This window comes from Triturus cristatus, chromosome 2_2 (genome assembly GCF_964204655.1).
Source record: "Triturus cristatus chromosome 2_2, aTriCri1.1, whole genome shotgun sequence".
NCBI lineage: Eukaryota > Metazoa > Chordata > Amphibia > Caudata > Salamandridae > Triturus > Triturus cristatus.
The window spans coordinates 31,994,815-32,017,413 of record NC_140582.1 but is presented as its reverse complement, the minus strand read 5'-3'; positions in this window follow the sequence as shown (position 1 = coordinate 32,017,413).

The following is a 22,599-nucleotide window of genomic DNA, read 5'->3' as shown; positions in this document are numbered from 1 at the left end:
TGACTGACTCTGACTGACACTGATTGACTGACACTGACTGACTGACATTGACTGACACTGATTGACTGACACTGACTGACTGACACTGACACTGACTGACAGACACTGACGGACTGACTGACTGACACTGACTGACTACTCTCTACTCACTCTCTACTACTCTCTACTACTCTCTCTACTACTCGCTCTCTACTACTCTCTACTACTCACTTTCTACTACTCACTCTCTACTACTCTCTACTATTCACTCTCTACTACTCTCTACTACTCACTCTCTACTACTCACTCTCCACTACTCTCTACTGCTCTCTACTACTCTCTACTACTACTCTCTACTACTCACTCTCTACTACTCACTCTCTACTACTCTCTACTACTCACTCTCTACTACTCACTCTACTACTCACTCTCTACTACTCTCTACTACTCTCTACTACTCACTCTACTACTCACTCTCTACTACTCTCTCTACTACTCACTTCTACTCTATACTACTCTCTACCTCTCTCTCTACTACTGTCTACCTCTCTACACCTCTACCTCTCTACAGCTCTACCTCTACCTCTCTACCTCTACACCTCTACCTCTACACCTCTACCCCTACACCTCTACCTCTACACCTCTCTCTACCGCTCTCTACACGCACACATATATATATGCATATGCATTTATATATATGTATGTGTATATATATATATATATATACATACATAAACATATATATAATCTGCATATCTATATAAATACAAATATAAATGCATGCATACATATACATATATGCACACATAAGCATGTTATGTACATGAAAGATTGAAAAATACTAATAAAAGCAAAGCTAAAAAGCCACCTAATTACAAACAGAATTGCTTTAACTTAAACGAGGGCGGGACCTATTGCATTTTCAATGCTTGTTTACTTTGGTTCCATCAAGAAGGCATTCAGATGTGTCACACATTTGTCATAAATTCTGAATGTTAGCACTCTAGTTGCTCATTAGATCACTGTAGTAAAGCTACTGCTCACCAGGGAAGTCTGCTGCTGGTATTCAAAGTGCATGTTTCAGTCTGCATGTCAGAATTTTTTAATGAAATAGAAGAGGATTTGAGAAGTCACTCAAAATGTGCCCTAATTTTTCTTTCTGCAGCACTAATCATACTTTCTATGGCAAAATGAACCCCCTCATTTTGTTCCTTTTTAAATTAAATGTTTTAAGAGTTACCACTTTATTCCAATCAAGATGGCTTCAGGTGTGCCATACGTTTGCCATAAGTAGGACTGTTAGCGCTCTAGTTGTTCTTTAGAACACTCTGGGAAGCTGCAGTAGAACACAAAGGAATCAACTGACAGTCTCTGCCCTTGTTGGATGTACATGTTTTACTGAGAATGTCAGACTTCATTCTCACATGACTTAGAAAGAGAATGTGAATTTACAGAAAATATGCTCTCAGTTTAGCTTATAGATCACCTTCCAAACCTCTGTGGGAAAAGCATGAAAAAATTGTTTTCTCTCAAACATGATTCATGATATCCCAGCAGAAGGCTTTTTCACATCGTAAAATCACCTTAGAACACACCACAATTCCTAAAATGAGTATGGTACCATCAACAAATGATTTATAATGTAACTAAAGTCTTAAAACCTTCTATTAACTGCAATGCTTTTTAATGAGGTGCTATCATGTATATTGGTCCCAAGATGGCTGCCAATACTTCTTGGATGAAGTGCTGACAGCCAATCAGCCCTCACAATGAGATGTGTGGTTAGGCTCCGCCCAGATATATCTATGATTTTACTTTTGATTTTCTCAGCAACTACTGAACGGATTTACACCATTTAACAAAAAGGCACGAGTGTGAACCAAGGGCTACCTCTTTGCCAAATTTCGTGTAATTCCGTTCAGCAGTTCGGGCTGAAACTGCGATTAACGGTTCCTATGGAAAATTGCATGGGGAAAACACGTTTTGGGACCGCCCCTTTTTTCTCGGCCCGCTTGACATATCACCCCGAGACTTTCAGGATAGGAGCGGACCGGAGCGCCCCACCAGTTTTGAAAATTTCGCGAAGATTTGTCAACCGGCGCCAAAGTTATTCCAAATAGAATGTTGCAGATTTCCTATGGATAATAGGTCCTAACTATAACTACCTACTGGCGACCGCCAGTAGGTGATATATATATATATATATATATATATATATATATATATATATATATATATATATATATATTTGTGGACATTTCGGACGTATCTGCCCTCAGTGCCTTTGAGATCGACGTAATGAAGGTACAATGGGAATATTGCTTACCACCTTTATTTTGAAAGGTGTTACCTGCAAATTACAGGTGCTGTCTGCTCCTAGCTGCTCGTGAAATACACATTTTGTCATCAAACACCATTTAACCCCCTGAAAAAGAACCACTCATGCCTAGATAGATAGATAGATAGATAGATAGATAGATAGATAGATAGATAGATAGATAGATAGATAGATAGATAGATAGATAGATAGATAGATAGATTGATTGATTGTTGTCCCTGTTGGAATAGCGCACTGTTATGATTAGGCAAGTAGAAATGCATAGTTTGAAAGAACAGAATTGCAATAAATGGGGTTGATGGACGTTCAAACAATACCTTAAAAGTTGCTTCAAGTCTAGACTCTCAAGCTATCATGAACATGTAGGGGCTTACACAAAGTGAGGAGGGAGCACCTCTAGTGTGAAGGCCAGGAGGTCACGCACGATGTGAGGGTGTGGAACCTAAGGGTGCAGGGAAAGCATACGTCTGGGGATATGCGCTGTGAGAGTGGAGGAGCGAACCAGGGGGAGGGCCGTACAGCCTGTGAAACTGTCACCGACAACCTTGGCACCGAATCCCTCGGCCACTTCTTATTGAACAATAACATGTCCATCGAACATATCTACATTATTAACGCGCTATTAAATCATCTGACTTCACTGGCGCATGGTTCTGCTTTTTTGAAATTGGCCGCCCTCGCCACGGACCTCGTTGGTAAACATGGCCATGTATGGGTGGTTATTCTTCGTCTTTTCCCGTCACTGTGCTTTTCACGTGGTAAAATGCTGGAATATATTATTATTATTATGTGCTAGTCGAGTAAATCTTTTTACTTCCGTTCTGTGTGGCGTATTTGACAGGCGACCTTTGAGGTAAATATTCTTATTTTCTTAAATAATATATCCCTGAAATGGGTAATCTCAGAAATTATACCTAAGAAACGGTGAAACGTAATTATGCGACTGTTAGTCCACCTTGAACGCAGCCCAAATAGCTCTGTAGGGCAGGGCAAATAACGCATTCCGTTCTTGAAATAGCGCATTGTATTCGGATTCATATTCCCAGCAGACGCGGAAGAAGGCACCGTTCCCCCATTATTATTCGACCCAGTTCCATCCATCTTGTAACGCTAAAAGGCTGAGTCAGCTCTGGTAAACTCACTGCCTCCAAATCCCGCGTGGGCTCGGCTCGTACGCGCGTTCCGTCCCTGCCTCTTGCCCTGACTAGCAGGCATGTTCTCCTCGACTACAGCGGAGTCATTTCAAAAGCAGCAATCCTCAGAGAATCAAACTCACCCCTCCTTTTCATTTTTAACAAAGATACTGAAGGTAGGTAAAGAAGCTCTCCTCTTTCAAGAAAAGCACCAGATTCGGGGTAATTGAAAGAGACGTGCCGTATTTCTTCTAACCACCGAAGCAATTGGTGGGTTTTGGTCTCGAAAACGTGAAGCTAGCAATGGTTAGACAGGAACCACAACCACCCCGTGCACCAACAAGCCAGTAGAATGGCTTTCATTGAGCACAACAACGTTTTTCCTACTCTCCACGATAGGAATGTGTTTAAGCGGTCGAGACTTAGTCTAATAAAACCCTGGAGAGAAAAGGAACTCATTGGTAATTGACTAATAACGTTGTATAGCTGGTGCAAACTTTCTGTCTAATTTCGATGACTTTTACTGAAACACCAATATGTAAACAACTTTGGATTTATGAGACTAAATAGTCATTCTAAAGCCCAAGGCAAACATTGATGGGAATGCTTAATTTAACTTCCAATGAGTCTCCGCCAGTATCCCAGCATCACTCTGCTCCTCGCCTCCAAATTAGAGCACCCTTCACACACTCGCAACAATCTTGGGGTTGAGCAGAGCTTGTCAGAGCTCAGCTCCAGAACTAACAGTGAGGTGCAAGCAACAGGGAATGAGTCATTACTTACCGGTAATCTTCATAACCCCAATTAAGGTCCTCCTCGTCCCAGTCGTTACATAAGTGAGGAGATCCCACCTCCCGCTGGCCATCTAAAACGCTAGTATTTTTTTAATGTTTGTTACATAAACGCCTCCCACCCGCCGCCATGACAGTTATCAACAAGACCAGACACAACCATAGCGGGAGGGAGGGAACAGGACTGGGACCTTCATTGGGTAATGAAGATTACTGGTAAGTATGACACTTTACCCCCTCATACGTCCTCCTCGTCCCAGTACTTAAATAAGTGAGGACATCACAAGCAAAACACCAAGAAAAAGCATGACACCAAGGATCCATGCAGGATACAAAGTTTAATCAAATGAAGATTAAGACAAAGCAGAGTTCATAACGCCAACAGCCAAATTGTCCACAGAGGCATGTAAGACATCAAGGCAATAATGCTGGATAAAAGTATGATGGGACTGCCAGGTAGCCGTCCTACTAATCTCCGGGAAACACCTGCCACCTCAGCCCAGGAAGCGGACACCGACTGAGTCAAACGCCCCTGGACCTGAGCCGGAGGAGCCAGACCCTCCGACTTATAGGACAGGCAAACCGCCAAACGTACCCACTGACTGAGGGTGGACATGGACACCTTCTTACCCTTAGCCACACCACCAGGGGACACAAACAAGGCAGGGAAAAACAAAAACCCTGGGTATGCTGGAGGTAAATCTGAAGGTCCTGATGAACATCCATGGCAGAAGGAACAAAAGCACCCTCATCACCCGGAAAATCAGGAAGAACCACCTCCTGCTGCAACTGGAATTTGGAGGAGACTTTAGAGAGGAAGGCCAGGTCAAGTCACAATACCACCCTGTCAGGCAAGAACTGTAAATAGGAAAAAGAAATAAGCAAGGTCCCTAACTCACCCAACCTCCGAGCAGAGGTATTAGACAACAGGAAGGCCAACTTAGCAGACAACCACAGCAAATCTGCCTCGAACAAAAACTCAAAATGGGACACCTGGAGACCCCGCAGAACTGTCGGCAATTCCCAAGAGGGCACAATCACCGGAGTGACTGGACGACTAAGACGAAAACCCCGCAGGAGCTGACCCACCAAAGAACCAACCCCCTCCAAGGAAGCCCCTGAACCTATACACATCAAAGGACAGCAGCCCAGGGAGCAGTCAAAGTAGAAGGGGAAAGATTCTTCAAAAAAACATCCCTGAGAATAGTGACCGGATCCCCAACCACAGGATCCACCCCTTGAGAGGCACACCAAGTGACAAAAGATTCCCAATGCTTACTGTAACAATTAAGGGTAGAAGGCCTACGGGAACGCTGAATATCTACAGCCACCAATGAAGAACAACCCAAAGACTCCAACGTCAAACGTTCAAGAGCCAAAACGTCAGCTTTAATTAATGGAGACAAGGTAATAACAGAAGGGTAAGGCATACGAAAAGGCCTGAGGGCCAAGGAATCAAGAGGGCATCCACCACCCAGGCCTGAGGGCAAACCACTTCGGAACAGAACCGAGGGAGGAGGGCATTGTGCGGGGAAGTGAAAAGGTCGATCCAAGGCCTCCTGAACCGTAGACAAAGGTCTTGGAACAGGGTCACAGACAGATGGTACAGATCCGAGGAAGGAAGGTTGCGCCTCAAGCTGACCGCATGAAAGTTCAGATGACCCTGAATTTAATCAGCTCTCATGGCCAAGAGGTGAGACTCTGCCCAGGAACAAATCAGTGTAGCCAGCAGATTCAGAGACTCTCACCGGGTCCCTCCTTGGCAGTTCAAGTAACAGAGAACCATCTGATTGTGAGTACGAGCCAACAGATTCGCCCCCTGGAGGGAAACCTGAAAGAACAGTATCACCTGCCAAATTGCCGCCAACTCCCGCCAATTCGAGGAACGGGCGCTGTCCGCCCGAGACCACTGACCCTTGGCCTCCAAAGACCCCGAGCTCCCCAACCCCAAAGACTGGCATTGGTTCTCAGCAACAGGGGAGGAGGAAGCTGAAGGTGTACCCCCTTCTCCAGATTCGGAGTGCATAGCCATCAGCTCAAGTCCTGAACCAGAACAGGAGAGAAAGGTACCAGAGAGTCGTAACTCACACAGGAGGGGTCCCACACAGAGGACAGATAATTTACACAAGACAAAAGAGGTACGGTGTTCCTGGGTGGCAAGATGGCCACCTGGTGAGTACTCAGAGTAGTAGGGAGGTGGGAAATACCTCCTTTCGGAACTTGGACCCTCACACACCCAGCAAGCTAGGTGTCATGCTTCATCATATGGGTGTGCTCCTCGTCGAGCCGGCACTGCAATGCTCGACGGGCACCCATAAAGGGGCTCTTTATCGGAGATCTTTTGTTCCTTGCCGTATAGGTGCCGTGGGTGTGAGGGGCCTGGTAAGATGTAGACGTGGTGTGTGGGTTAAAACAGGTAAGGGAATCCTCTATAATTATTTTTATTCTGGAGAGGTAACAACCTGATTAAAAAGTAAAAAGAAGAAGGAGGGCGACTATTTTGTTTTAATCTGACAAAAATTACGCTCTACCCCTTAGTGGTCAACATGTCATGTTTCTCGCCTATAAAATGTCTCTGATAGATCAGTTGGCGATTCCTCAGGACCTAGTGACTCAATGAAAACTATCTACAGTGTGTGGTGTGGTTCTACATACCACTTCTTCTCTCCGTAGGATGTTCCCCCGGAGAAAAGCAGCCAACCTCTTAAGGATTCAAGTGCGGCTTCATCAGACCGCAGCGGAGTATATGGACACTCAGCGTAGTGTCGCTGCTCCCGCTCAGAGCAGTCCGGCTCACCTACCCGCTCCGCTGCATCAGGAAGGAGACAGATGATTTACCAAAGGCTTGAGGTGCAGGTGAGCCCACGGAACCACAGCCGTGGTCGAAGCCATCATCATGGTGAGAAAGGAGAGTGTGTTTGATCAGTTACCTGCTGTGAGTAAATGCTTTCCATCACAACTGTTTTTTAAAATCTTGTTTGAGGCTCTGATTACAGTTCACGGTGTAATTTATGTTCTGTTTTAAAAAACTGTTCATTCACTTGAAAACTTGATGTGCATGAATAGAAAACCGCTTTTAAATTCACCGCTCGCAGATAGTTTATTTTAGAAATACGTGCTTGGGGGACTAAAGCTTGTCTGTCTGACCTCGCGGTTCCCGGATGTAATAGCGGGCCCGCATAGTCTTTGTAAGGTCAGCGCTCTAGTCTCTCTCGTTTCAGGGGGTAAAAGGCACGCTGGTGCGAGCATGCAGCGGGCGCGCCGCTAGCGCGCCAAAGGTAAGCCCGTCGGCGCGCGTCCAGCGCCAGAACCCCTGGTCATTCTGGAGGCCCCCTGCTTGTCAGAGCACAGATCATGGTGCTCAGAAGTGGGGACTGCTGCGGCCCTAAACTAGATCTCGGTAAGGAGGGAGAGGAGTTTTCATGTAGGGCTTGCAGTTTCCAGTCCTCCTTCTCTCTTGATGGGAACACGGATAAGGAGGTCGGGAACACCGAGTGGTCAGGGTCTGAGGAGAAGGGGGGAGGAGATATTTCTTCCTTGGACAGGAGCACTGCAGCCAGCAGCAATAGTCGGGTCGGCTACTATGGGGTAGGAGGGCAGGTACCTCTGTTAATATGCTTACTGCTAAACATGAGATCGCTGAGCAAGCATAAGTATGATCTTGAATGCCTGCTCCAGGTCTCTTCACCGGACTTAGTTTTCCTCACAGAGACTTGGACTAGTCAGGCCTCGTCCCCGGACTGGAATAGCGCCCTCCCGGCAGGATATTCGGTAGTCAGTCAGGACAGGATAGGGACTAAAGGTGGCGGGATAGCAATAATTCATCATCTCAACCTGAAGGTGTATAGCGAGCCTATTACACAACTGCCTGCGGAGGTCTTTTGTTTTGTGGTGAAAATTAACAACACTTCCACAGTACATGGGATACTTCTCTACAGACCTCCGGGCCCTAGAGACCCTTTTTCCCTGGCTCTACAGACCCTGCTTGAATCTTTTATAGATTCCAACTCACTCATCATTCTGGGTGATTTTAACTTCCATCTGGAACTTAACAACAATCCTGCTACTAACCGGCTTCTTGATCATTTGGCAGCTTATGGTCTCCATCAAAAGGTGGTGGGCCCCACACATCTGGCGGGTCATACACTTGATGGGATTTTCTCCACTAACTTGGATGTCACACTGAGTAATCCCACACCTCTTCCCTGGACTGACCATTTTGCAATTAATTTTAACCTTCATTATTCATTACCCGCACAGCTGGATAGAAAGAAACCAGCAAGCATAAAAATCAGGCAGTGGAACAAAATCCAAGGCACTGAATTGGAGCAGGTACTTAATAGTTGCCCCCCGGTTCATTTCTCAGATAACAACGAGGCTGCTAGCCAATTTCACACCTGGCTAGCCAAGGCTGTAAATAAAGTGGCCCCACTGAAAGAAATTAAACCTAGAAGAGCACTGGCACCATCTCCATGGTACGGTCCAGAATTGAAAAAGCTGAAAGTTCTATGCAGGAAAGCCGAACGTACTTGGAGAATGGAATATAGGATGGAACATAAGATATCCTACAATTCCGCGCTACATCAATATAAAGAACCATTATTTTAGCAAAAATCACCTACTACTCAGCTAAAATAGCGGAGGCTACTAACTCTATCAAGCAACTTTTTAAAAATGTTGAATTACTATCGAAATCGCGTCAGAACACACGCTTTAGTCCTGATTCCGCTTTTTGCAATAAAATGGCCAATTTATTTCAAAATAAGATCAACATGATTTATGATGGACTTCAGAAAAACAGGCAGGGAGGTGATGACGGTCCATCTGACACCACGGAGGATACGCCGTTGCATTGTCAGCTGAACTTGTTTCGCTCACTTACTCCTATTGAAGTAACTAAATCTATATGTTCCACCAAGTCGGGGTCTCCATGGGATCCCTGTCCTCCGACTGCGATACATCAGGTGCTCCAGACCATTAGTAAACATCTAACTCCCATTCTCAATCAGGTGATCACTTCAGGGAGTTATCCGATGGTCTGGAAAAAGGCCTGTATCAGACCCATCTTGAAAAAGCCAGCACTAGACCCATTAGAGGTTAAGAACTATTGCCCCATCTCTTGCCTACCAATGGCTGCTAAAATCCTTGAGAGGGCAATTAACCAGGAGCTGACATCTTACCTAGTCAGCAACAACCTGCTGGATTGCAGTCAGCATGGTTTCCGGTCAGGGCACTCGACTGAGATGGCGTTAGTTGTAGCAACGGAGGAGATCCGGAGACAGGTGGATGGGGGGGGGGGAGAGCGATCCTACCCTCCTCGACCCATCAGCAGCATTCAACACCGTGAATCACATGGTGTTAGTGCAAAGGCTGAAGGCGGTGGGATTGGGGAGGCGGCTCTGTCCCTCCTCTCCTCTTTTCTAGTAGATAGGGAGCAAACTCTATACTGGGAGAGTCTGCAGTCAGAAACCTTCCATCTGCCATGTGGAGTCCCACAGGGCTTGGCACGGTCACCAACGCTCTTTAATATCTATGTGACCCCTCTCGCCAGTCTCATTAGACAGCATGGGTTCTCGTTTGTGTCATACGCCGACGATACCCAAAATATCATCTCGGTATCAAAACAGTCGGAGCAGGTAGCTGCTAGATTCCATGAGTGTCTGAGGCACATCATGAGCTGGATGTGCAATCATTTCCTTAAGATCAATATGGATAAGACTGAGGTCATGGAGTTTGGTGGCGGTCCGTCCTTGTGGGATCACACATGGTGGCCGGTAGAGGCAGGCATGTGATCAATACCATCCATGAAAGTTAAGAACCTGGGGATCATCTTTGACGATCAACTGGGGTTTTCTGCTCAGATCAATCATGTAACCTCCACTTGCTTCTACATTTTGAAGCTATTACGGAAGGTGTTCCCTTTTATTCCCCAGGAGCTTCGAAAAACTGCTGTTGTGGCCTTAGTCTTATCCCGATTAGATTACTTCAATGCTCTTTTCGTGGATATTGACAAGGCACAGAAGGCCAAAGTGCAGTCCATACAAAATGCGGCTGCACAAATTCTCCTGAATATCCCAAAAGGTCACCCCACTACGGCGGCTATTCAGTTGTTACATTGGCTTCCAATACAGCAACGCATGGATTTTAAGGCCTTATGCCTTGTGCATATGACTGTATACGGCGGAGGGGATTCCGATCTGCGAAAAATCTTTCAGTGGTACATCCCCAAAAGAAGTCTCAGATCGGCTAACGCCGGCCTCATTTGTACCACCAAAGTCCGTAGAGCTAGATGGGGGTGGGGGGGTAGAAGCTTGTCACATTGTGCAGCTCAGTTGTGGAATCAATTGCCCATTACACTCAGACTTCAACCAAGTATGACAGTTTTTAGGAAGCAAATACAAACATGGCTATTTCCGGGGTCTTAACTGATTAGTTTTAATACTCTTAGATCTCTTTCTCACTCTTAGTGCCAAGACGCCTCGGCATTCAAGCGCTCTATAAACTGTAATCTTATCCTATCCTATCCTACAGACACTCAACCAAGTCAGAGTCGGAGCAGACTGCCGACTCAGGAGATCCTTCAGAAGAAGCTGCAGGGAAGCGATGCGAGCACGAGGGAGAAACACCGCCCCCAACATGGTCTTGAAAAGACCCCCGATAAAGAGCAGCCTCTGAACAGGAACCAGATGAGATTTTACCAAATTCAACTTGAAACCCAGACCCTGGAACATGTTCATAGTAGCTTCCACTGCCAGATGAGCTTTAGGAAGATAGGAAGCAGATATCAAACAATCATGAATATAGGGAAGCAGAGAAACTCCAAAGCTGTAAAACCCCCACAGCAGGAGCGAATATCTTGGTAAAAGTTTGGGAAGCTGTAGAGAGGCTGAGCAGCAACACCTGAAACTAGTAATGGACCCCTTCCACTTCAAAGCTCTGAACCGTTGGCTTCCAGGATGGACAGGGACATAAAAATAGGCATCTTCCAAGTCCAGGGAAGCCAGAAAATCATCATGTTGGATGAGGGGAATGATGGACCGCAAGGTGGTCATCCAAAAGTGATCCATCCACACCAACCATTTCAGAGCCATGAGATTCAGAATCAGGCAGTAAGAACCATCTGGCTTTGGGACCAAGAAGTGGGTGGAATAGAATCCCAGGCCCCGTTCTGCCTTTGGAACCTGGCGAACAGTGCCTTTCACAAGCAACATTTCCACTACAGACAACATAGCATCTCTCCCCCGCTCCCCCCGGGCCCTCACCCTCAGATCAACTATCGACAACTGGGTAACCCGATAGTGGGTATGAGGGTGAGGGCCCTGGAATGGAATCTGGTACCACTGACTGATGACTGACAGGACCCACTGCTTGGAAATCAGACTGGACCACTGAGCCAGGAACAAACGGAGCCGGGCCCCCACCCTGGCATAGTGACTTCTACCCAGCACCCTGTGGCTGCTGCAGCTAAGGCCGGGACTTATTATGAAACGCAGCATCCTGACAACGGGCCAATCCACAAAAGGGCTGAGAAGAGGAGAGAACACCCTGATAGTTCTGCTTATAGAAAACTACTTCTTCTGGACGCAATTAAACGGCTTCAGCAACTTTTTCTCGAATGCAAAACGCTGTACCATTGTGATAAATTTGTCCCCAAAAAGCCTGGGAACCTCAAAAGGCAGTGATGGAGCAGGTAGTTCAAAATTTTGTATACCTCCTCTATTCTTGCATGAAAATACTAATTATATAATCTATTAACTATAATATTATTAAACGAGTATTGCATGTATACTAATCAACATTATTAAAACTTAAAACTACACATGGGATTTGCTATTTGCATGGCTAAATAACTTCTATAACTAAAATCTGTACGCATATTAATGAGTAGTATATATGGTAATAGAATATTGCATGATATATGTTGCTTTGTGACGTTGCATCATTGAGGAGGACCGAAAAAGGTGAATATAATGGCTTTGAATGTCGCTATATGCTAGATAAATACAAGCACATAGAGGGATTAGTAAGGGGTTAACATTAGAGTCACCATTTTTATGTATTAATTATTCTTTTGTGTTTGTTTCGCTTAAGTTGACATCTGGGCCTAAATCCAATATGGCCGATGACATCGCATGCAGAAGTGGCCACTGCCTCGTGAGGCGCGGAGTGAACTGCGCAAGTGCGAACAAGTATCCTGAACCTCTTAGCGACCTTTGCTCATCATGTTCCCGGTTAAGGATATGAACTTGGTGGTTCGCCAAGATAGGGGAACAATCAACCTTACAGTAAACCGGAACAAGCGGACACTTCGGCTAACAAGTGATCTCACCCCTCGAACTGTACTGAGAATCTGGGAATAAGAATCGGACGATCCCAACCAGCCAATCACGACTGTCCTAAGCCTACAAATGTATCTTCTTTAACCTGAAATCATTATAAACAAGCATTTACAATGCAATGGTCTCGGCAATATTATAGGTAGAGCTATTGGTATTGCTCATTATTTTTGTATCATTTTTGTATCCCTAAATAAATGGCATTGTCATTTCTACTGGCATTAGCTTTTTTTTGCATATGTGATACCTATTGCATTAGCAGAGAGAGAGTGAGGTAGTGAGATAGAGAGAGTGAGGTATTGAAATAGAGAGTGAGGTAGTGAGAGAGAGAGTGAGGTAGTGAGATAGAGAGAGAGTGAGGTAGTGAAAGAGTGAGGTAGAGAGGGAGAGGGATGTTGTGAGGTAGTGATATATAAGCATAGAGTGATGTTGTGAGATAGAGAGAGAGTTAGTGAAAGAGAGAGTGAAAGTGAGTTAGTGAGATAGAAAGAGTGAGGTAGTGAGATAGAGAGTGATTGAGGTAGTGAGTGAGAGAGTGATGTAGATAGTTAGGTAGAGAGAGAGCGTGAGTTAGTGAGAGAGAGTGATTGAGATAGTGAGAGAGAGAGAGAGAGAGGTAGTGAGAGAGTGAGGTAGTGAGAGAGAGAGGTAGAGAGATAGTGAGGTAGTTTTAGAGAGAGAATCAACTACATAGACATATAGACCTAGTCACATAGATTTAGACATACACTATGTAATTGATCTACACATACAGAGCCACCCATACACACATACAGAGCTACTCACACACATATACAGAGCCATACAGATACAAAGCCACACACATACACAGTCACCCACATACAAATACAGAGCCACCCAACATACATTATGAGGCATATGCGGAGCTGCATACAGCTTCAAATTAAACCAGATCATTTACAGGCAACCGTTAACTGCAAAGTGTACCACGGCCCAGCGGGTTCGGCTGTGGTGCGCCGTTGGGAGAGGATGTGATGGAATCCCGGCGATGGGCAATGCCGCCAGACCTGTGAAAAGGCACCTCTGGCATGTCGGCACTGCGCCTGCAGATGCTGAAGCAAGTAATTAATCAGCTTTACAGGCCAGGGCCTTACCACCCTGCATTCGCCTGATCTCGGAGCTAAGCAGGCCTGGGCCTGGCTAGTACTTGGATGGGAGACCTCCAGTTGCTGGAAGCTCGAGTTTTGGTTTCGCTATTAAAGTGAGTTAATAAAGAAATGCCCTGGTCTGGATGTGCGTGCGCATGTGTCTGGTGGGGAGCCTCGGCCCGGTCTTTATGCCTCCTGTGGGGAGGGAGTGGCCCTGAGCCAGGCCTGGGAAGGAGCCAGTCCCGAGGCTCCCTGGCTGCTTGTACCTGCCCATCGTGAGGTGAGGGCGCGGCGGTTCGGCGCTCGCTGCTGACATCTGCGGTCACTGCAGGTCACACTTCAGGATCAACTCCCAGCCCTCCTCCTGCCGGGGTCAGTATATTGAGCACCATCTCTCTGGGTCATAGTGACACCAGCTGTTCGTAGCACCTAGAAACAGCAGAGGTGCTATACCAGACGCTCTCTGTGTAATTACACAGTCTACGACCGGAAATACATGGCCACAAAAGACGTCTGCTTTTCCCAAAAGGTGGTATTGACAGCCCAGGGGGTTGAAACATTACAGCCCCCTGCTGCTGATAAGGACCGGACGGCCCCGGGTCACCAGGACGCAGTGCTAAGTGATGTTTGTTTACCAGCACTGTGCATTCTGGGAGTTGTGGTTCTGCTGCGTTCGGTTGGATCAGTTGAAGTAAGGTCCCTGGATCCAGTGAAAGAAATGCCCGGGTCTGGATGTGCGTGCGCATGTGTCTGGTGGGGAGGGGGGAGGGGGTGTATCAAACCCAGCTGCAATCCATCTCTCACCCCTGAGTGTGTGAAAAAAAGCGACTGACGTGTTGGGCAATTTCATTTCCTGCACCATTCTTCCCACAATTGCGCAAGGCCCCCCGGAGCGTCTGAACCTGACGGCAGCGCTTAGAAGCCATTCGAATCATAGTCCGGCGCTATGTAAACACTCATGCCTAAACCCAGTTCATAAATACCAACGTCTGTAAGAAACTGTTTCTGGATTCTGACGAACGATTTCCTATAAATTGGCGCACACCCATTAGCTCAAAATTATTAGCTACCCTACTGTTGGTTTTTAAGCAACTTAATATCAAAATGAAGAGTTACAAACTTGCCTTAAAGTAAGAGTGTGTAACGTGCCATGGGATTGGCCTGAGGGCTCGGATGAGAACTACTACTACACTGCTTCCCCCTGCTGGATATTGTGCGGTACTGCATGGGCGAGAGGCAGCCCCCGAGACGAGCTCTCCAAGCAGTGGACGGTTTTGTTGTTTGTGTGGGTCTGTGTGAGAGCTAGGCAGCATAATAACATCGCCGCTCTCGGAACAGTGCACAAAATTCCAAATTTCCAACCAATTGTTTTTGAAGACCTTTTAATGCCCAGTACGCCGCGGCATCTCATGCCTGGGTGCCAGGCACGCGCCATTCCTTGTTTGCAGCTAGAGCAGACGAGATCTCAGTGGGATGAGAGGAGGGGCCATCCGTCGATTATACTCAGCCTCTTCCCGGGAGCTGAAAATGTATTCTTTTTGTGCAGTTTTTCTCTTCTGGAGAAGGCCCCCTCCGTGCGCGCTCGTTTTTATTCGGAACTTCTGTTTCTGAAATCTTTTAGGTGCCATTTCGGAAGAAAATACATTTAACAACGTAGTGGTTTCGGATGCAGCGACCATGCCGCCGCTGACAGGCGCATTAAGGGGACGTGCAAGCGGCTTCCTCATTAGATGGAGCACAGATTGCTGTAATTTCGCCAATCGATCACCGAATTGTAGATAAGAGCCTTTTGTGCACGCGCTCTCTGATCTTTTTACATGCGTATCCTCACGTGCAGGGATGGCTTCAGTCAGAGGGTTCTCGTGTTTGTATTTGGAGAGCAAAATACAGCGAATGACCCGGTCGAACATCTTTCTTTTCAAGAGCAGCATGAGGAACGTCTTGTTAAACAAGCACACCACTGCCTTTCTCCGAGGCGAAGCAGAAATGCCTCGGAGAAACGCAGCGGTGGTTTCAGATTCGGGGGCGTGGCTAAAAAGTAGAAAGAACAGCACGGAACACGCCCCCGAATCTGAAAAAGACGGAGCCTATTTGGAGGGACGGCTCTCTCCTCCAATGGCTGGCCTCCGTTTAGGAAGCCAGCCAATGGAGGAGAAGCAAAAAGAGAGGCGGGCTAAATAGCCACTCTAGGAAACATTAAATCTCCGACTTCCGGTTCTGCCTTCGGCAGACCGGTAGTCCTCGACCTAAAAAGGGTGGTAGAATAGAGAGGTAAGCTATGTTCGCGACGCCTTTCCTGATGGTCCAGATGCTGCCCGACCGTTTGATAACGGCAAACTTTTTTCAAATCCACAGGCTATGATAGATGCTTGCACGATTTCTGGTCCTTTGATAAAATTGGGGACTGTAACGTGCTGAGCAGAGGACTTTGTGCTTTGGCCTGCTTTATTCGGACAATTTGCGACACACTCAGTTATGCATAGCCAATTAATTAGAGGATCCCAAATAGCCAGATTAGGTAAATATGATGTTCTGCGATTTACTTGAATTGATCTAGAAACACTAAACTTTGACGTGACAAATGCAAATATAAATCATTATGAAATTTTAGATAAACGAATATTGATTAACAAGAAATATGAGTTTGTGATTTTTCATTAAGGGAAATAATCTGAGTCTTAAAATGTGTTTTAGCAGGTTCGAAATCACCATCAACCAATCCAACTAATTGGTCCGTCGACCAAGTGGGAGGAGTGCCTTGATGTTTAGGATTAGGGATCTATAGGCGACGGATGTTAATGTATATTTTGTAAAATAACTTTTTCTCTCCCTATAGGTTATAAGGTGTTCCTCCCACATCTCCAGCGCTTGAATGACTCATCCCTCCTGTGTGTGTAGACTCGTGAATGGTGACGTGTGTGAGTTGGTGTTATGGGCCCCACCAATGAATGTGTGTATGAATGAGTGTGCGTGATGACGGGTCTGCGACGCAGGGAAGATATCGGTATATGTTGTTGCCCATTTTCCCAGTCTTGCGCTGGATCAGCAGCTTCCAAATCAAGGCATTCTGAGCAGCTCAAGAAGCCAAGGTCTTGTCCACAGGGACCGTCTACGAGCCACTGCTGCCCCAGCAGCCAAGGAGAAGGCCCACATAGTATCAAAAGTGACGTTGGACATAAACTACACCAAAATCTCCATCTACGCCAAGATAGGAGAGAGATTACCCTGATCCTGAAGACAATCAAATAACTTCTTAAAAATTAAGTGCTTGCCCGAATCTCAGCATGAGACGCTGCGTAAGAACGTTTCACAGCCGTCTCCACCTTCTGTTCAACCGGATCAGAAAGGGAAGCCTCCTCCACAGACAAGGAGGATGAAGAAGCCATCAAGGACAAATTGAATTGACCGTAAGAACCTGAGGAAACTGGTCATCAAACTGCGCCAAGCAATACCTTTTGCCTAGAAAGCGAGGAATCCCCTGCTTGTCAACCTCAAGCCATTCCTTAGCCAGAAGCTCCTTAATGTATCATGCAAGAGTAAATCATCCACCACCGAGGTACTCTACTGGGAATAAAAGCGATCATCCACCAAAGACTTAGGATCAAATCCCAAGACCTCACGAATATGGGTCAACATGTCTGGAAAGACTTTACCCTGGATATATTTACCCTTTGGGGAATTGTCCAAGCACTCATCTTCATCTCGACTTTTTAGCAGAAGGCTCATTCAGCGCAGCCTGAACCGCAGAATTGATCAAATGCTGCAAATTCAACCTGGAGATCTGCAACAGGTCATCTTCCTGCAGGTCCTGCACAAGTTTCCTCTCGGAAACAGATTTGGCGGGCAGTGGGACCGACGCCTCATCCCCTATGGCCCCAAATAGGAGCAGAAAGCAACTGAGGAAGTGCCCACGGACCACTTCCTATATATACCATCTCCTAGTAACCAAGTCTCAAAACCCATCGAGCATTGGAATGCTACAAGACAGCCCTGATGCCTCCCCACAGCCATATACAACAAGACATGGCCACGGGAGCCAGGTGCTGCTGGAAGCCATCAGCACTGTAACGGTCTGCCCCCCGACCACAGTGAAACCTCCCCGCCAAACCCAAGCACATGCGTGGGGAGCATGTTGGGAGCAGAGCAGGGACGTGACCTACCAGGACACCGGTAAGGTCAGTGTGTACATAGTCACAGAAACATGTAGTCAAGGTAAAGCAAACATGAAGAGAAAAACACTTACAAATCACCGCAGACTGACACAGGAAGAAAAACAGGCATGGTGGTGGGTGCGAGGGGGTTATGTAGTAAACATATTAAAGAATTACTAGCGTTTTAGATGGCCTGTCGGGAGTCGGGATTGCCTCCAGTCGCTGCCGGCATGACTTGCAGGTGTGGGTGCGGGGGGGGGGGGGTCGCAGGGGGAGGTTTAATTGTATTTTTTTTTTTTTAACTTACCTTAGACGGCCCGATCAGGTCCCGAGTCGTCTCTACTTCTCTGCTCCTTCAGGAAGCAGGCCGCCTCCCTCCCCTTTCCTAAACCAATTACAACACTGCAATGGCAGCGTTGTGATTGGTAGGGACGGCGCCCAGCCAGGAGCCTATGGGGAGGCCATTTTCCCCATGTAAGGTGCATGCAGCCTACGTGGAGAAATTGGCAGAGTGCGCATGACTGGTTTTGTCGGCCCCAGAGGGCCGACCAAATAGTCGGGCCTGCAACATTGGGCTAGCCACTCCTCCCCTGCCCTGTTGCAGGACCGCCCACCCGCCCGCCCCCAACCAAACCCTTCTGCTTCCCACAACGTTAATCCCAAGATCCATTCTCAGGAAGAAAACACTAAGCGAGTAGCTCTAGTGGATACGTTCTAGTCCTACAACTCTTTCCTGATCAGTGTCCTACACACCATTGAATCCTCCAGACCTCACTCGTACCTGCTCCTCTGAGTATGGCTGTAGCCTTACACATGTGTGGAGCAGGAGGAGGGGCCATCCCGGGCAACAGCATTCAGAGAGGACTGACATAACTACGTTTGAATTCATTACTGTTTAGAGCTACCAATTGTATAGAATAATTGTGAACAAATATGCTTGTCATTCTGCGGGCCCCAAAGATTTTTTTCACAGCAGGGGGCATGGCATTAAAAAGTTTAAAGACCACTGCTTTAGAGGATCTCCAAAGTGCTGCCTTCTGGGTTGAATTCAATCTTCCGGGGTTGTAAAAGGTTTCAAAAATGTACATACAACGTGCATCTCCGGAGTACACCACTGTACATATGAGTGGCCTCTCAGAAAGCACGAAAAGGAAAAGGTGATCACAACTTGTGAGTAAATTACAGAGCACAACTCTGCATACAAGAAAACATTTCTCGTAGCTAAGCAATGCAAGGTATTCGCAGGGCTTACTAGTCCATCCTGTTTGTCTGCATCACCGAATTCACTATTCTCCGTGTTATTGAAGGGGGTCACCAAACCCACCCATAATCCACAGCGGCTGGCATTTCCAAGAAGTGGTGCAAAGGCTCACCAAGCCCATCACCAGTAGCTGCTGGTCTGGTCCCAAGGCAGGGCGGGTTAGCTGGGATTTAAGGAGTTACTAAATCCGCACACTGACATGGGCCTGAAGGACTCCGGTTCACTTCCTGTATGTCAGTCACCGATCCAAATAGAGCTCAGGAAGAACATTGAGCCTGAGCTCACCTCAGATGCCACTTCGGCGCTCAGTCATACCTGCTGCTACAAGCACTCAGATTGCCGCTGCCCGCGTCCCAAGCAGTGGGACATCAGCAGGGCAGCATGTTAGTGGCCGCCCGTCGGAGCCTTCCCCTTTGCTGCCTCGTGCGCGAGGCTACGCCCACTAAGGTGTTACCCCCTTTAGTTGGAGCGAGAGGCGGGCCCTTGGGGGGCGGGGGGCGCGGCTTGCCCCCCCTACTTAGGAGGCCCCCTCGCCCAGTTCCTCCTCTGTTTCCTGCCGCTCCAGCCTGGACACGCGATTTTCTTCCTGGCCATGCGTTTGCCGTCCGTGCCACGCGATTGCGGTCGGGGACCTCCGGCGTCGTCGTGCTTTCGCACACCAACAAAACGGTGAGTCTTGTTGGCCCCCACCCACCCCGGCCCTGTCCCTGGGCCACCCCCTGTGGTTCGGATGGCCACGGGTGGGGGGGGGGGCGCAGGTGGGGGTCCCGCGCCGTCGGGGGGCAATGCGGCGGGTTTGTAGGCATTTTGAGCGGTGCGAGTCCGGCGTTGCAGGGCGGCCAGAATGGGGGTTTTGCGGTTGGTGCACGGGGGCCGCTTCGGCCGCGTGCGGTTGCTTGTGTTGGGGAGGTCGAGTGGCGTTTCAGCCGTCCCTTCGCGCCAGGGTGTCCCCCCCCCCACCCGCAATCCCGGCCATCTGCAACGGGGAGGGGTGTCGCGCCGCGGCCATGGCGGCTGGCTCCCGCGCCTGGGGATCGCGTTTCGTCCCCGACCTCAGCGGTATGCTGGCCATGCAGTGTGGCCCAGGGTGGTCGTTGTTAGTGCGGGAGGGCCCCCCCCCCACCTCACGGGGTGTGGGGCCCTGCGGTCGTGATCCCCGATGTGCAGTTCGGAGCCGCAGTGCGGGTGCACCCGGCGAAGGTTGCACTCACCTGCAATTTGTTCTATTGTTTTTCCTCCATGAGGGGGGGATGTGTCCGTTGGCTCCACGGCCGCCTCTGGTGCCGGCAATCGGGGTCCGAGCATTGGGGTGGGGTTGCTTCTCTGCTAAATTGTGTGATGTTGGGCGGGTATTTCATTCTGGGCAGATCGCTCCGCTTCCCGCCCCGCGACTGAGTGTGTTTTCGGTGAACACAGTGCTTGGAGGCAACCTTGTGTTCACGCCCAGCGCTGCTCGGCTGCGCACGTCCCGTGGTCGTCCTGGTTGTGTCCTCGCGTGCCAGTGGTTGGCTGCTTGTGTAGCGCGTGCCCCCCCCCCCCGCGCATGTGGTTTGGTTGTGATGCGATCCGGGTTATTTGCGGCTTTCGGATCGCTTCACCTCCCGCGCATTCAATGTCGATATGGTGCACAGATGCGATCCTGTTTATTGGGGGCTTCCGGATCGCTCCACCTCCCGCGCATGTAATGACCACAGATGCGATCCTGTTTTTCAAATTAACCGCTCCACAGCTCAGGTTGCTCCCACCCTTCGGTGCGCACCCAGCTCCTGCCCCCGGTCCGCAGGGACTTGTGGTTGTGTGGTGGGGGAGGGCAGCGAGTGCCAGGTTGCTCCCCCCCTGATGTGGCTCATCAATGCTGTGTCCCGGCGTGGGGTGCTGGGGAGGAGGGCTTTGAGCGGCGCAGTACTTCCCCCCCCCTCCGCTGCTGCCCCCGCTCTGTCCTCCTTCTATGCGTGCAGCCGCCATCCTTTGGAGAGGGCGGGAGTAGGAGCCTGGGACAGATTTAATGTGCACCTTGTGCACTGATGCAAAGGACCCACCCGGACAACTTTCTTCACCACGTGTGTTGGAGCCGGAGTGCAAGTGCCTCCGGTGGGGGCTAGAGACTGCGTGGACCGGCCTTTAGCTGTAGACCATTCGAGTGCACTATGTCACGCTTAAACTCTTTTCCTATCGAGGAAAACAGACAATGCTTTCCTTTGCTGTTCTGCTGTCCTAGCGGCAGTAGGTACCATATGGTCGGGTCAGTGTTTGAGCCTAGACTGAGCACATGACCTCGCTCGCTTATTTATCCAAAAGGCAAGACTCGACACTATACGGCTGTGCCGGATTAAATTCTAATTGCGGCCTTGCGGGAATCTGGGGGAAGCTACTGGAAGCCAGGAAGCCAATTCCTCACGCATGGGTCCTTTTTTTGTGTTCTGGGGGTGGGAAGAGGAGCACAGCACAGGAGCTCCTTGGGGGCCGAGTCCGGCCTGAATCGAGCAGATACTCGGACAGCCCGTTAACCTGATTTGCGACTGCGGTAGCGCCCCCCCTACAGCCAATGAACAGCCAGGTTGCCGGGTACAATATTCATCTAATAAAGTGTTTTGTGTTCTCATGTGCTCGTGTGACCCTAAAAATAGCCGGGGAATCAAAATCCAACCGGCGCTTTGAATTTCTTTTCTTTGATTTGAATAGAAGGGGGCCTGACTGTTGTGAGGGAGCGGTGCGTAACAAGCTGGGCGGTCACATGGGTCCCTCGCCCCCCACCCGGTCTGCCTGTAGGTTCCAGCCCGTGTCCCAGCCCTGGTCTGCTCTAGCGGGAGTAAGGATTGTGGCCCATCTCGAATGCTACTTATTTATCTTAGGCAACTACAACCATTGACAAAGCCAACAGACCTGATTTGTTGTAGGTATGATGTCACTTGTTAGATTTACAAGTCTGGCGGCACACTAGTCAAGGCATAGATCCTGAGCGTACGCGGGTTAAGCCATGCCCCTAATTACATTGGCCACACCCCCTTTATGAGACCCCTATTTTCATCCCACTCTAGCCCTGGTCTACACATAATAAATACATTGACATTGAGAGAGACCATTTATATCTGGTGTTCCGGAGCAGTGCGGGATCTTTCCTCCCTCCAAGGAATCCGAGATGGATGCATAGCTCCCTTAATCTCCCCAACGGCCCACATTTCGCGATCTATAGATGCCAGATACTGATACACAGGGTGTTTTGTGTGTGCGTGGGGCTCTCCAAGAGCAGGTGAATGATGTCACAGTCCTTGATTCTACACCTCCAGCACTCCGTGCAGGGAGTGTCTCGGCTGCAACCAGTTTCTTGAGTGCCAGGGAGGAAGCACTTTCTAATATCCCGGTTTCAGGCATGTAACATCCTGGGGCCAAGCTCGCGCCACATAACACTTTGCGCTCAAAGCCCCCCCCCCCCCCCCCCTGAACCTATTCATTCTGCAGTCCCGAGGGGAAGAGGAGAGGGGGGCTGAAGGGTATGAGCTA